This window comes from Anoplopoma fimbria, chromosome 20, assembly GCF_027596085.1.
Source record: "Anoplopoma fimbria isolate UVic2021 breed Golden Eagle Sablefish chromosome 20, Afim_UVic_2022, whole genome shotgun sequence".
Classification (NCBI taxonomy): domain Eukaryota; kingdom Metazoa; phylum Chordata; class Actinopteri; order Perciformes; family Anoplopomatidae; genus Anoplopoma; species Anoplopoma fimbria.
This window is the reverse complement of record NC_072468.1, coordinates 12,905,798-12,921,576: the sequence shown is the minus strand read 5'-3', so window position 1 is coordinate 12,921,576 and position 15,779 is coordinate 12,905,798. Positions and strand designations below refer to the sequence as shown.

Sequence of the window (15,779 nt, the reverse complement as noted above, 5' to 3'; positions counted from 1 at the left end):
GTGTTGTTTTAAAAAAAAAAAACAACAACACATAACTTAATCCATTTTCAAAACTCCTCCTGAGCTGCGTGAGTAACTATTAAAACTAGGTTTTCTGGATATGAAATGAAATATGATTCTTCAACTGACTGGTCTATTCTTTTGCCATAGATGTATCTTCATTAAGCACATGGCTGGAAGCACAGGACCAGCACAATCTACTAGCACGCCTGTCCTGGACCTTTCTCGGACATGCCCTTGTTGAGATGTTACTTCTGGATGGCATGGACTATCCTCCATGTTCAGCCTCAGAACGCCATGTGATCTGTTCCTCAACCACTTCTATACAGTGTTTGTATGTTTTCTGCTATTCTCTGGCTCTAACCCTGCAAGCAAAGCCACCGTTTGATTCTGTTTCTGAACTTGTCCTCCGTCACTTTGTCTTCAAGAACACAAGATTTGTAGGAGGTCTTGCTGTAGTTTTTCCTTGTTTAATAGTTGATGTTGAAAATAACTATGCAGACATCTTGGCTTGACATTTCAAATAGCGGACACCTGATTGGTCTAGTAGGGAGCAGGGGATGATTGGCCATAGGAAGCCATATCATATAAATATATGATTACGTGAGGATGGACTATTGGCAATGTTAAACACTAATTAAGAAGAAACTGCAGGATGACACATGGAGAACTTTTTATTTTCTTGTTCAAAACCAAAATACCTTTTTAATGAAGTGAAAATGATTTAGTGCCCTAATATAGTGGAACAGTATTAAACCAATAACTGTTTGAGTTTATGTCCTACACTGAGAAAGTTTTCAGAAATTTGATTTCCAGCAAACCAGTGCTTTCCAGGAGGATGATGAAGATGTCCACTTTGAGTGAATTCTACATACACAGATAATCATAATAAAAGAAGTGGTGTAAACACAGATAAGCTGATAAATATTGCTTAGACCTATTTCATACATTTACTGAGGCCAACTTTGGATTTGAAGCTCTGCCAAAAGAGCCTTTGTTACTTCTCAGTTAAGAGGACACTATTCCGATTTGGCCCCGTATCCTGACAACACTTATCCTCTCTGGAACATGACACCCTGATACTAACTCCTCCCGTTTCCCTCCATCTCTCTTTCCTAACAGCCTGCCCTGTCTTCCCAAGGAGCTGCATATGGCCCTGCAGAAAAGCCTCACTACGCGTCCACGAGACACTGTCACAGATGGTAAATGGCCCGTCCCCTGTCTCCCCTCCTCGTCCTCTCCATGGAGTCCACATTCCAGCCCCTCTGGGCTGAGAAAAGACGAGTCTGTTGCGAATTTGTGTGAGAATGTCTCGTGAAGTGAGCATGGAAAATGCTGCAGCCGAGCATCCCGTCCATTAGACAACATCAGCACCCAGTTCACCACCACAACGGATATGCTACCTATTAGCACAGAGGGGATGGCTGGTGGTGATGGAGGAGGGGGGCTGCTGACGTTTCAGGCAGACATTGAGACTTTGTTGCAAAAACTGCAGATAAAACTTAGACACACACACAGACACACACACACACACACACACACACACACACACACACACACACACACACACACACACACACACACACACACACACACACACACACACACACACACACACACACACACACACACACACACACACACTGCCTTCTCCCTTTTCCTGCTACTTCCTTCCAATCCTCAGAGTCTCTGGTCTCATCCTTACCACTGAGACGAACTGGGACTCAGGTGGGCCGTCCACTTTCAGGATGTCATGCTAGCATGAGAGCTTATCATCACACACCCCCCTCCCAAAAAAAAAACAACACACACATACACCGTCCATAGCTGCCACACAAATGAACGTATGCCGTCTTGCCAGCACATCGGCACGTCGCCTCGTACAACATAACGTGTGTGGTATGTCTGGGGAATACTATCCACGCTCAAACACACACACTCATGCCACAACAGCAGCGATGAATCCGAATCGAGGTTATAAATGGGTGGGAGGGGGGATTCAGGACAAAATAAGCACCAATCTCAGCCTTCCTCTTACCTTCCAGGAGGAAACAGCTCACCTGGATGCCTCTGAAGAGCAGACAGAACGCATTCAGGCCAACCTCTCTCCCTGCAAACCAGCTCAAAACATCTCCCTCCCTCCCTTTCTCTCTCCCCTCTCTTCCGCTCCCTTTCGCAAGCTGGAAATTATGAGATTGTACTATGAGCAGAAGGGGGGGGAGAGTGAAATCTGAGGCGACGGACGGTTTTAGGAGGCTGTGTTGTTTCTGGCCGACAGCCCTGTGAGACTGCGAGCTCGTGGTCGCGAGGGACAAAGGGGGTAGGGGGTGGTTGAGGATGGGTGCGATGCAGCAGATGGGAGGGGAAAAAGTCTTTCTGCGAGGACATCCTGAGAGCCCCAGAGGACCCCTGCTCGGCAGAGATGGTACAGCCCAAAGGAGTTTAAGGAAGCAAACGATGTCTGCAGCAGCAGCTAGCAGCTACAGTGATGCAGCTACAGCACAACTGTGTGTGAGTCTGAGCTGAGCTAAGCTAAAGGGAAGATGAGCCCCATCCCTCCATGCTCAAGACGAAATGTGAAACCTCTGTAAGCATTGAGAATACTGTAAGATTAGATAATATCAGCATAATTACAAACAGATATCTTCACTCAACCGTCAACATGATCCAGTAAACTCCAAGAATGCGGGTTATAACTTAATCAGTGAAAATGTCTTTTTTTTTTTAACTATGGCAGGAAAGATGAGGAACTACTGTGCAGCAGCTGCTTATGACCTTCAGGCAACTTCATAACCTGCAAACTTTCATTGATTTACAGCACATACACAGTAGGCTATAAAATATCAAATTAATATTACCACATAAAACTATTTACTGCCTCCTCCATCCAAAGAGGACAAAATGATCCGTCAAAAGACAACTATGGTACGTACTAAAACTTTACACTAACAATGTTTTGGCTCGGATAACGGTACAAAGTACTCTATATGCTACACAACCACTCCAGCTGCGTTTACACCAAAGCAATCCAGTTCAGTCCACTTTGTAGCACATTAGATTGTTGTGTTAACATTAGCGCAAGTTGTGGATGGTACCAAAAGAACCTCTCCATTCTTGGTACCACCTCGGTCAAGTTCCAAGCGAGCTGAGACGATACAAGAAGGTGGAGATAAACATCGATTGGTCACAATTCCGTCAACAGCAAAACATGAGCTGTTTTTTAAATAGCCAAGCCACCGTCAATGGCGTCTGCACTTTATTTATTCAACCCAGATATTTTTAAATGGGAGCATCATATAACTGACTAAGTAAAGATTATCTGTTCGGTTGCAGAAGAAATGATTTAGCGAATGTCCCGTTAAAGACGATGTAACAGATCAGTTTCACTGGCTGTCTTTACAGCGGGTCCTCTACACGGACAGTTCTTCAGAACGGACAAACCAAACGGACAAACCAAACAAGCCATTCACACCTATCACTGTAGTTCTAGTTCTAGTTCTACACACTTGCACACGGGAGAAACTTCAGTTGGTTTCAATCTGCAATATCACCACTAAATGTCGCCAAATCCTACACAGCGGACACAACACTTTCTAGTGACATTGACTTTATTTTCCTATTAATATAATTTTTTTTAGAATTCTACGATACACTTTTGTTTAGAATTTCATTTAAATAAATTTTTTATCTCACATCTTTATGGGTAATGAAACACACTCTGCTCCTCCTGCATATATTTAGAAAATCAACCCTAGTGGTTTAATGTGGCCTATTGTTTTGAATTGAGAGTTAAGGGTATGCGCTGCTTATCAGGGTTATCTGAATAAAACTTGTGTTGTGCTCCTATACTTCCCTCACTACCACTGGTTTCATACCAGAAAGTACCTTGGACGAGAGAACGGAGAAAAGGTTAACAAAAGAGATCAGTTATGTACTTGACGAACACTAGGTGAAGACGGATGAACGTATGTAGAAATATTTAAAGGTAATACGTCAAAAGCACCACAACAACAAAAGACACAAAAACAGGAACGTAATGATGCTCATTTAAAGTGCTATAACAGTATCATTACACCAAAAAATAATTATATCAAGGATTCTTTCTTATCAGTTTAGAAAAACTAGATTTAAAATTAAGCAGAGCGCAGATTTATTTTTTGTGATACTATTGGTTATGGTTTCGGATACCACTAAAGTTACATGTATTGTAAGCAATAGGAAATTCCATACATTATGAAACACTGGACTGTCATATACCAAAGAAAAAAGGCAGTAAAAAGGTCAGTTACAAAACAAAAATACAAAATAAATTGAGATATGGAGATGCTTGCTTACCCAAATGAAAATAAATATTGTTGTTAAAGCTACGACTCTTCAAGTGTAAGTTCAAAGTTAATACTGGAGTATGAGGTTTTGGTCCGATGGCATTACATTTAATAGAGAAAAAACTAAACTGCTGTTTAAAGAGAGGTTTGAATAGAATCCTTCTTAATGTAAAGCGAGTTTGGTGCAACATCATTTAATCGAGTTTAAACATTGATCCTTGTCGTTGCAACAAGGAGAATGTGTATTTCGAGAATACCTCCATAACCTGTTTCCTCGATTCATCATTCCACGCATGCACGCACGCACACACACAAACAGAGGAGAAGCGAGAAGCTGCCTCTCAAATCATGTCACACGACTAAATACTAATCATCGGATGGAGGAGACTTTTCCTTTGTTCACATTCTGCTCAGTTTTTTTCCTTGCTCCCTCTTTCCCTCGGTCATGGATGACCTTGACTGACAGGCCTGTTGCCACAGGAACCACACCATGTCTATTGTGTGGTAGTGAGGCAGCAAGGTGTGAAATTCACAATAAGATGGCCCGGATTGGATCTAAAGTGGAGTCGATTTCCAGGCCACAGCAGACGGCAATCAGTTAAAACCGTAAAAAACTGCAGTGAGATTATTTGCATTTTAACAGGATTTAACCCTGTCAACACACATACACACACACACACACACACACACACACACACACACATAGGGTTTAAATGTGTTCAAGCGGGGTGCAGAATAGTGGGGGTGAAAAGCCTGAAGGTCATTCATTATTCAGTGTTGCACACATAAAGCCCTCCCAACTCTGGTCCGGAAGCATAACAACACACACACACACACATTCACACATACAGATACTATGTGAGGTTCACTGTGGTGACTGGGGGATCCATCAGGGGGTCAGAGGTGAGACAGCTCATAGAGACAATGAACAACCTGCCTACCTCATTTGTCATTGACTCCAGGGAAGTGAAGAAGAGTTTGGATCATCTGCAGCATCATTTGAGGAATACTACTGATGTTGGTGCTTTAATAAGCTTTTGAAAAGCTACTACATATTGTGTGGAAACCCAATGAGAACACGGAACATGAAGTTGTGAAAAGGAATGATTTTGACAGTTGCCTGTCTCAAATGTTCAGCAGTCAGCTGATGTTTTATTCAGGTGGATTTACACTTTCTGACTGTGAAATATGTGTATGGAATGGGCATTACATGTTTGTAATGAAAGCATATTCTTCCACACAACATATGCCTGGCATAGTTCACTAGCATTGTTAGTGGACGATTAACACCAGAAAGGTTTGATTCAACAGGCTCAAAGTCAGAGAGAGAGAGTGCCAACATTCTGAGGCCACAGTGGCTCTAAAGCAACCACTGAGGTGTTGTCTCATTAAACAGTAGCCAGCATGGAAGGAGATCTATTGATTTATCCATCACAGACTCACCTACTGCTTCAAGTGATACGACTGACTGAAATCTGATACTGTTAAAGTTACTGTCTATGTTTAACATCAAGAAGATTGATCACTGTGAATAAGATTCTTCAGTATGCTTGAAGGACCATATTCTTTTTCTGTATATTTGAGCCTTTTAACACTCTGAACGTCACAATCAGCCTGCAGGTTTAAAATGTGTGTTTGTCTTTTAAAAATACACCAAAATACACCATTTATCAGAGCCAGGAACTGTGAAAACAGAACTAATTATTGCATTTTTTAAATTACCCTTGGTCCTTGAACAAGTCATGTATGATGAACGCCATGTCAGGAAAAACAACAAAACTGAAGCTTAAAATAGTGATATTTCATCAAAATCACTTTATTACACAAGCCTCATTTGAAATTTAGACCAAAATAAACAGTCTGCACTAACTTGGTCAGGTAAAAACATCAAATACTGCGCTCCTCAACGCAACTGGGAAGCCATGAATGACTTGGCTGAGAGCCAGTCACTCAGTGAAACTTTGACTGTACTGCAGGCCGTTAACACAGAGCAGAGAGGAGAGGACGGGACAGGTTGGAAGTCTGAACACATTTTGTAAAATGATAATAGTTTAATATGTATAGATATAGTTTGTGAAATCCCTATCAATTCTTTCAGCGTTTTGTGTTATTCTTGCATAGTATGATATTTTTTCACTTCATATAAGTCAAACAATGAAGCAAGCAATGCTAACGTAGAAGGATTGGCTAAATGGTTAGATAAATTAAATGAATAAACAAAGTTTTATCAGTTTGTGTTTGCTTTGTTATTACTTATGCTATTTTTACACAATATAATACATGTATTTAATTATGTATATATTTTAAGTTTAATCTATATGTTCTGTCATTATTTAATTTTTTTACATTAGTTACTTTTATGAATATTATTTCACTCTTATCGTTTAAGTGGCACCTGCACATTGTGCATTAACAACACAATGCAGGTGTCACACAGAAAAGATGCAAGCAGATACATGTCACCCACGTTCTACAGTCGTGTGTTGGAACATGAAAAATGTGTGTGTGAACCTGATCTGCATAAGAGAACAGAGGGCAACATGGACAGCCAGGGTTACAAAGTCCGTTTCTTGTAGCAGAAACATGCTAGTTCCTCTGTGAATTCTGCGTCACTTCAATTCTTGTTTCAATTGTTTGGTGTGTATTGATGAGCACTGCTTCGGATTATTTTCTTTTATTAAATCACAATTGTTAACCTTTAGACAAACAGGAGGATGGGCTCTGGCTGTGTGGCTTGTGTTTGGACCCACAGGTGGATTTGACAGTGGAATCATTTTGGGATAACCAGGTCAGAGAAACTCAGCAGTTATTTGAGGTCACAGATGTGGATCAGGAGTTAGCCTCAGTGATCATGTGACTCAGCTGATTGAATCCTAGTAGAAGACTGATGTAGGTCTGTTTACAGCTGAAAGCCCTGTGATGACCCAAGAGCCAGTCATGACTTCACGTGGTCTGTCCTTCATTTTACTTTAAAATGATGCAAAGTTACATGTCATCCAGTGTGAACTTGTGACACAGAGTAAAAATATACTCAATGTGTCCCATTCAGGTTTTCCTCATTTACACCAGCAGCCTTAATGAGAGTCAGGGGGGTCATCACATTCACAACTGTTTTTGGTGCTGTTGTCTGCAGGAAGCGGTCAGCATGGTATTTATTTATACCATTTTTTTATTTTTTTTTAGAAATAGAGACACAAATGTCATTGAGTGGGATTTTATGGTGCACAGTCTTGTTGCCTGTAAAGCTGGAAATTAATTTTTAAAAACTGTATTCATGTAGCAAGTGGAAATTGACAGGTGTTGCTGGCTTTTGTAGGAAAACGCACGAAAAATGAGGACTGTTTTTTTTGGTGGACATCATACTGGATGAGGATGCGTTGCCCTGGTTTCTGATAAATTAAGCCAATGTGTACCTGCATTAATCTAAATTATTTCTAAAGCCCACCGGGGGCAATTCCATGTTTATTTTAGCAACTTATCATCATTATACATGGACATGACCTCCATCATTTTTAAGTCATCCACTTATCCTAGGCATAGTGTTAACATAAGAGAAAGAGAGAGAGAGCTGCATGCCTCTAAGAGCTCTTTATACGCGCCTCCCTCTGCTGATTTTAGAGAACCGTTCATAAATGAATAATATAATTAGCGCCATGATATTGCTATGCTCTTATGTGATGGCTTTGATTAATAAATGTATTATTTGATTTTGAAACAGTAGCCTAATGTTTTTGTTATTTAGCCTTTCTGAGACTATAGGCGAGAAGCCACTGCAATGATGGTGCAACTTTCAGGGGATCGTCTGGGATTACAAGGTGTCCATGCACACTAAGATTGATTGAAAGAGCATGTCATTTGCATGCATTATCTTTTTATTTACAGTATGAATAGAGCTGGTATATTTACCAAAAGAGACTATGTATCATGATTTATTGGGAGAAACCAAGCAATTCTATGAAAATCAGACATTCAACACCCCCATATAGTCCGAATGAAATAATCCTTTGTTTTCTGCCACTGTGACAATTCCTTAGTGAGTTTGTCAGAGGAATCAGTCTAAGATTAAATAAACTTGTTTGCCTTTCCGGATTGTCTCATAGAAGACTGTCTATCACAGAACCACCTCCTGCAATCTAGTATTGGCTCAAATAGAATCCAGAACAATACTTTCAGTTACACATACTCAGGGTAAATATAGTATCTCACGACCATTGTCCCCCTGGAATAGTCCTTGAGCAAAGACGCCTAACCCCAAGTTGCTCCCGGGCGCTTCATTGCAGCAGCCCACTGCTCCTCGGGATGGGTTAAATGAATCCTGTTGAAATAGGGCCTCTGAGTGTAATGTTTCACAGCATATGAAAAAAGTAGAAGCACAAGGTTAAAACACATCAAATAGAGTGGTGTCACCTACAGTAGGAAGCCCCTCACTGAGTTTACATCAACCTTGTGTTTAGTCAACAAGGTCAGACAGTGGTGGATCTGGATATGATTACAGGAGTCAAACCTGAAGTGGAAAAGTCCAGAATTAGATCAAAGAGGCAGGTCTGCCTCAGGGGGCCAGCACAAAGAGCCCCGTGTTCTCACTCAGAGCTGAAATCATACCTCACACTACCTGTATGGCATAATTGGCTGATCACACTGAGTTGTGCGCCACATTTGGTCAGATTCTTTAAAGAGAAGCTGCAGAGAATGTGAAAGAGTGAGTTCCGGCCTGCCGCTGACATTGACTCCTCCTTGTCAGTTAAAAAAAAGTAACCAGCACCTACCTCTGGGAGAAGAGTCCCAATCGACTGACAAGGACAGAGGCGAATAATGCCGCAGAAGCACCATATCCACTGAACGCTGGCCATGACGGAGAAATGAATGACCTAGAGGGGATGAAGCACCCAGCTGCTGCGCTTAGCGCTCCAGCTGTTTCTGTGGGATTTCCGTGTCTGTGTGTGTTTACATGTGCATGTGTAACTGTGCATGTGGATAAATGTTCAGTGATATTCACACCAGGGCCTGGCCTAAATTCCACTATAACTCAGATAGCACATCTGTGTGTGTGTGTGTGTGTGTGTGTGTGTGTGTGTGTGTGTGTGTGTGTGTGTGTGTGTGTGTGTGTGTGTGTGTGTGTGTGTGTGTGTGTGTGTGTGTGATGTCCCCCCCCCCCCTCCTGCTGCCTGTATTAGGCTTTAGGATCCTGCTGAGGCCTCTGGCTTCTCTCCAGAAGAAAGAGAGCCTCCACGTCGCCCCCTCCATCACCCTGTCATTGTTATTCTGCACAGTCGCCACATTGCCCACCACCTCTGGGCCCCCCGGCGGATCGATAGAGGAGCAGACCAAATCACCAACACACACGCCAGCCAATCAGAAAAAAAACAACTGCTGATTGGAAAAAAACATTTTGTCTCTTGAGCTCAAGCGTCAATTAGATTTTGGACTAATTTAGAAATAATAGGTCGGCCTGAGGGGGGTGTGCCTCTAGACGGTTACTTCTTCTTGGCGGTGGTCAAACGGCTCATCAGTCTGCCCGTTGGCTCGCCATGTGGGATGAAACCGCAGCTTTGTGCCGCTCACGAGCATCAGAATGCAAATCAACAGGACACAACAGGAGCACATGAAACAGACAGAGCTGTTGCAGAATTTAAAGAAGCCCTATAATCCCTATTCATCTCTGAGCACGCTGCTGCAGGCTCCTCGGATAGGGGTTTACATTCTACTGTAGTGAACCTGCACAAAGTGCCACGGTCTCTACAGCGTACGCTGTTAAAGAAGTGTGACTTCTTAAGCTGGATTGACCTTGGCGCGACTCTTAACATCCGTTGTTCTAGCCTTGCAGCTTTAAGACTCAAGTGAAGGATAATTCTTGGCTGCTGGCGCACCAATTCATAGTGAATCATGCGCTGTGGTGAGAGAAATGTCTCACGTAGCCTTCATTGGGTATATCAGTCAAAAAGACTGTTGTCTCATGGCATCACTACATTGAATGTGGACTCCGTGCTGGGATAATGGCATAAGCTGCTCAAAAAGAGACAAATGCAAAGGGTAGCTGTCACAGTGCTGTAAATGATAGCAGATCGAATGCAAGTGTGGAAACTCAGCTCAGGCACTCAGCTCAGCCAGCAGATGGCAATGAGTCTCCTACAGGTTGGAACAATGAGCCTTCAAAGACCTTACACTGACGGATAAAGGACTATTTGTATGTATTCTCCTTCTTCTCCAAGATAAAATGTCAATGATGATAAACCTGAAACATATTTTCTCATGTTTGTGAGTTTAAGTGACAAATGAGGAGAGTTTTTGAGGTTGGTCCATGGTTTAAGAAGGATGCTGCTGCAGATGGGCTGAAATTAGCTCTTAGACGTTCAGACGCAATATCACCCAGTTTTCAACCAGATTTCAACGTTGAAATCCCGGTTGGTGCTCACTGGGGAGGTTCAAAAGACGTTTAAAAAATGGTGATGGTTAAAAGACGTTCAAAAGTGGTTAAAAAGTGAACGTTTATTCACTGACTATCTGAAGACTTTGATTAGACGTTCACGTTTAGCCCATTTTTCACCGGGATTTGCAATATTTGCTTTCAACTGAGAAATGTGGATATCGTTTCTTAGTAAGGCTCTAAATTGAGTATATATTATTATTAGCTCATTGTAAAGAATGCAAATAATTCTATTGCAAATCCCGTTGAAATGTGGTCTAAATGTGAACGTTCAATCAACGTCTTCAAATAGTAGGTGAAAAAACATTCACTTTTGAACCAATATTGAACGTCTTTTTACAGGTGGCCATAGTCGTCTTTTAAACGTCTTTTCAACGAAAATTGCTCACTGGGTAACCAAGTTTCGTTCCGAGGAGCCTCGTGCTGAAATCCCGCGTCACATCCACATTGTGGAAATCAGCTAAATATTGAAAATCTCTTAGATAACACAAAGCTATGCTTTCTGTACTCCAACACAACAAGCTCTGACAACACCAATGGTTCTCAATCACATTTTCACTGGGTCTGCAACTGAATAGTTTGACATTTCATTGATCCGTCGATGATTACTTTGATTAATGGATTATTTATCAGATTTTTAAAAAGCAAAATGCATTCCTTGTTTTCTCTTAACTGTGAGATGGTCTTTTATTTTAGTGTCTGCCCAAACCTTATTTCAGCTAATTAGCTAAAAAGCTCTACGTTTTTTTTTGTCCTTTTTGATTTACAAACACAGGATTACTAGTTCATTTGAAAACTAAGGTAACAGACAGAAAACCTTCCTTCTGTTTTATCTCCATTTTGTATTGGATCACTGTAGATGGGCATTAGCTTTATCAGGTGTTATCTTCAAAACAGCGTTAGCAGGGACCAACAACTACATCACCCATCAGACAGGGGTAGATAGGACATCTGGTATATATTCATATAATTCTTTTTTCTCCATTGTCTCATTTACTTAGATCCATAAACAGTGAATACTATATTGCCAATTTTAGAATTAGAGACGTCTGTGCTGTGACCTGATAAATGTAGGGCACAAAGAGAGTCATGGCACAAAGAGAGTCATATATCCAGTATAATGAGAGTGCTGGTGATAATGTGACTAGAGTCCCATGATCCTCTGGTATTTTACAGAACATTTTTGTTGTCTGAGCCTTAGAAATTTTGGGAGGGAGGATGGGCAAATACATGAGAGATGATGTCACTGCTGACCCACCCAACAACTGCCTAGAGATACTTTTAATATAATAATAATGACTGTGAAGTATCTAGAATCAGCCATAATGAGATTAAATTGTCACTTAATATCTCTACATATCAAACATCTTTTAAAAGTTGTGAGCTTTTCTGCACCTTTTGACAGATATAGACATAATATAGACCCTCTCTCTGTCCCAGCCATTTTTCTATCACGCCCTCAAACCACAACACTGCTCATGTCTCCCAAACGTCCACTTAATGGCCAACATAGAAACACACTATGGCATCCACAGATAGAGAAAGTGATCTGTCCTGATTTTTCTGGAGACCGAGCTGACAAAGCAGGAGGAGGAGGGAGCTTCTACAGTAATATGTGCAGTCCTGGTGTCCCCATGGAGGATTTACTCAATGTGACTGCAGCTTCTACAGTAAAAACAGCCAGGTCTCGTGAGATGTTATATTTAGAAACACTGGCATCCTTAATTATGATTTTCTCATCTTTTCATCTCTTGAACTCACAACTTAAGCCAACACAACATAGTAGTGGTCATATTGTTAGCAAAAAAGAACAAAATAATACCCTTTTAACATCTTGACAAAAAATAAGATCAAGTCTGAATATGAAAACCATGAAGAAATGTCTCACAATTTTTATCAACACATAAGAATAACACAATAAAGCTTTTTAGCTATTTGATCTGTTACTATATAATATGTAATAAGCAGCAACTAGCATTTCAGTAATTTATTACATTTTACTGAAATGTATTAGACAAGAAGCAGCAACAAAAAAGTTGGAACAAACCAGAAAAACATGCACTGCCATTCATTCAAACTGAAGCCAATGTTAACATCACACCATTAAGGACTGTGGCTGTTACATATTGGATTCCGTTGGATCTTTAAAAGGCTTTCAGTAGAAATACGTGCAGGATTAAAATTTGAATCTGACTGGTTCTTTAATGAATCAATTCAACTTCTGAATGATGATGGTTCTGCAGTAGACAGTTCAGGTAACAAAAGAGCAAAAGCAACAGTGAGTGGGCGACTCCGTTTTACCAGCCAGAGTTTGGGAATGGAGATTGGATTTACTGATGAGTCGGTCTGTTATATTGCTAACCTCATGATGAACAACACTGCCGGCCATTGTAGCTCTACACATGAAGAATGATGATAGCTGTAGCCTCAGAATGCTTACATCAAAAAAATATTGAAAAGGCACAAAATTATACTGGAATACTGCTGAGGAATACTACTGAGGAAAACAAGACCCTATGACTTAAACTACTGTAACAGTGATCAGATTACTAAAACTAAAATATATTTTTTATCAAAAAACTCCCTCCAAGAACCCTGGGAATCCAAGAAACCCTACTGATGGGGATATCCCCACAAGGCCTGATTAAGTATGACTGCAGCCACTTCTGAAAAAAGAAGCTCAATACTGAACAGACACACAGATGTGGGAAACCATATAGAACTACCACTTGGGACAAAGAATTGAAGCAATAAACCATCCCTTCTTCTTATTCCAATAATCTAAAAATGGCTCAGGTTCAAACTACATTGACTAGCATTGTGAGCAGCTCTGTGTTGCTATGAACGTGGAGTGCTGCATCTCAAACAGCTCTCCATTTGAGAGGGAAGAAGCCTTGAATCCTCTGACGGTGGTGGCAAACTGTTGAATGACAAAGTGCTTTATCTGGAGCTAGATAAGGGAAGGTTGCAGCCTCCCGCAGATAGCGACGCAGCCACCGAGGATGAAAGACACCCTTTGTTGACAACCCGGATTCGGCGAGGGAGCCAGTCAACAAAGTGGGCTTTTGCTGGCTTTCTGCGACAGGGAAAACAAAAAAAAGATTGTCATATGCCCGCCTCACTCTTCTGTGGGCTCATTGTGCTGCTGTGTGATGTGCACACGTTGATTTCGCAGTCGTATGAGAGGTGTTTAACAGGCAGAGTGAGTTAAGTGCACAGAAACTGTAAGTTCAGAGTTGATATGTGACAGTTCGACAGCAGCGTATCAGCTGATGTTGATGCTTTTGGTGTAATTTTCATTACATATGCAGTTTTGTTGCCTTTCAAGTTATCAATGGATATTTCCCATACATCTGTTTTTTAAAGATAATAAAAGATACGTTGGAGATCAGAAAACTATCACCTATCTCATCTAGCACACACGTTACCCTATAATATTTTACCAAAAACATCAAACGTTTCTTTCTTTTATATTTTAACAAGGCAAACCAAGGGAGAACTTATTGGAGATATTGAACACAGGGAACCACATTTCTACTTTAAATAGTTTTAACTCTTGTTCCCTGCTCTCCACTGGGAGACCAAACAGCACCCTCTGCCCACTACAGATAGCAGCATGAGAGCTCCAAACAGCACCCTTTAGCAGTGCTTTTAAAGGGTTAGTATATTACATATGATGACAGGCTACCATGCAAGGTGCCACCATCAGACTCTAACTAACATTCATGCAACATTAACTTTAAATGGAAGCTTCAGGAGCAGATCTTGCAGGGCATGTTACCTTCTGATTGGAGAACCTTAGCTCTACCTCTGCACAGAGACGGGTAACAGTAAGCCTGGCTCTGTCTGTCGGTAATTAAATCTGCCCACCAGCACCTATAAGGGTCTCTAACTAACAAGTCATATCTCATTTGATCCAAGTGTAAAAACGACCATTTTGCCAGGACTTAGGTGACTAACCCCACATAAAAATAGCCAATGCTGCTAGAAACAAGGTTGATTCAATTCAATTAAATTCAATTTATTTTGTATAGCCCAAAATTGATTGTTGATGTGAGCTGTGAGAAAAAACTACACTGAAAAGCTGAAGAAGGTTGAGGTGAACTTTATGTTTGGTAGTCATATAATCTATAACAACTCTATAATAACTTTTAGTTTGTAATTTTGTTTGATTTCTAAGATCCTGGGGCTTTCTGGTCAAAAGTGGCTTTCTGAAACTGTCAAAATGAACAATACAAAGGTCCCCCACTGGCTGTTTTGAAAGACAATCAAACTTTCTGATTAAAGAAGGTGGCCGTTGCACATGTTAAAAATCATTTTGGAGGAGATTTTAAGCATCACAGTTTGACTGTGTGACACTTGGTAGATGATGCCATCTTTCTCATTAGAGTTATTAAAATATCAGTATTAGAATTGCAACGGATACACCCAAACACCAGGTATCGGCAAGTCTACACATCGATCTGACATCAGCTAATTGTGTAATTTCTCAACCAATTTTTGCTAAACAGGAACAACAATATAATGTGTCACTCTCTAACCGATCCATCCATCTTGCATGATTTCAATTCTCAACATAAATGAGAAAGAAGCATTATGACCCGTTAGCTACTTCCATTCATTCAAAATATGCACCTGCTAGCAGAGAGTTCATTTATATATAAATAACCCTAACCCTAATTTATTTGGAAGTTATTTTGCATGGTGACATGTATTCAAAACTTTTTTCTTCCATATTAGTGACTTATCCAATTACAAGTAAACTGACAGGCGGTGTCCACACAGCAGTTTAAAAGGTGAGTGAATGTGATTAAGAGAGCCTAATATTAAACCAAGATTACAACCCAGCTGCCAATGTGTAGAATATTGAAGATCAATATATATATATATATATATATATATATATACACAGTATATATATAAACCATGTATCACAGGAAGGAAAAAGTGTGTCTGAATTCAGTCATGTTCATGTTTATTAAAATAACACTTGCATTTGGCAATGATTCATTTCACTCAAAATTATACTG

The 15,779-nt window shown here is 40.6% G+C and overlaps 1 protein-coding gene across 2 annotated transcripts in view; it reads right to left on the bottom strand.

Moving 5' to 3' along the window:
- cdk14 (cyclin-dependent kinase 14) overlaps positions 1–15,779 on the bottom strand; it is a 173,608-nt gene that overhangs the window by 134,373 nt on the left and 23,456 nt on the right. The window contains exon 1 of one of the 2 annotated variants that reach the window (XM_054622407.1): positions 2,039–2,107. The exons of the other annotated variant lie outside the window; for it this stretch is intronic. The gene's annotated coding sequence lies outside the window, so the exon portion shown is untranslated. Of the gene's footprint in view, positions 1–2,038; positions 2,108–15,779 lie in introns of those variants that run through there. 2 annotated transcript variants of the gene reach the window in all.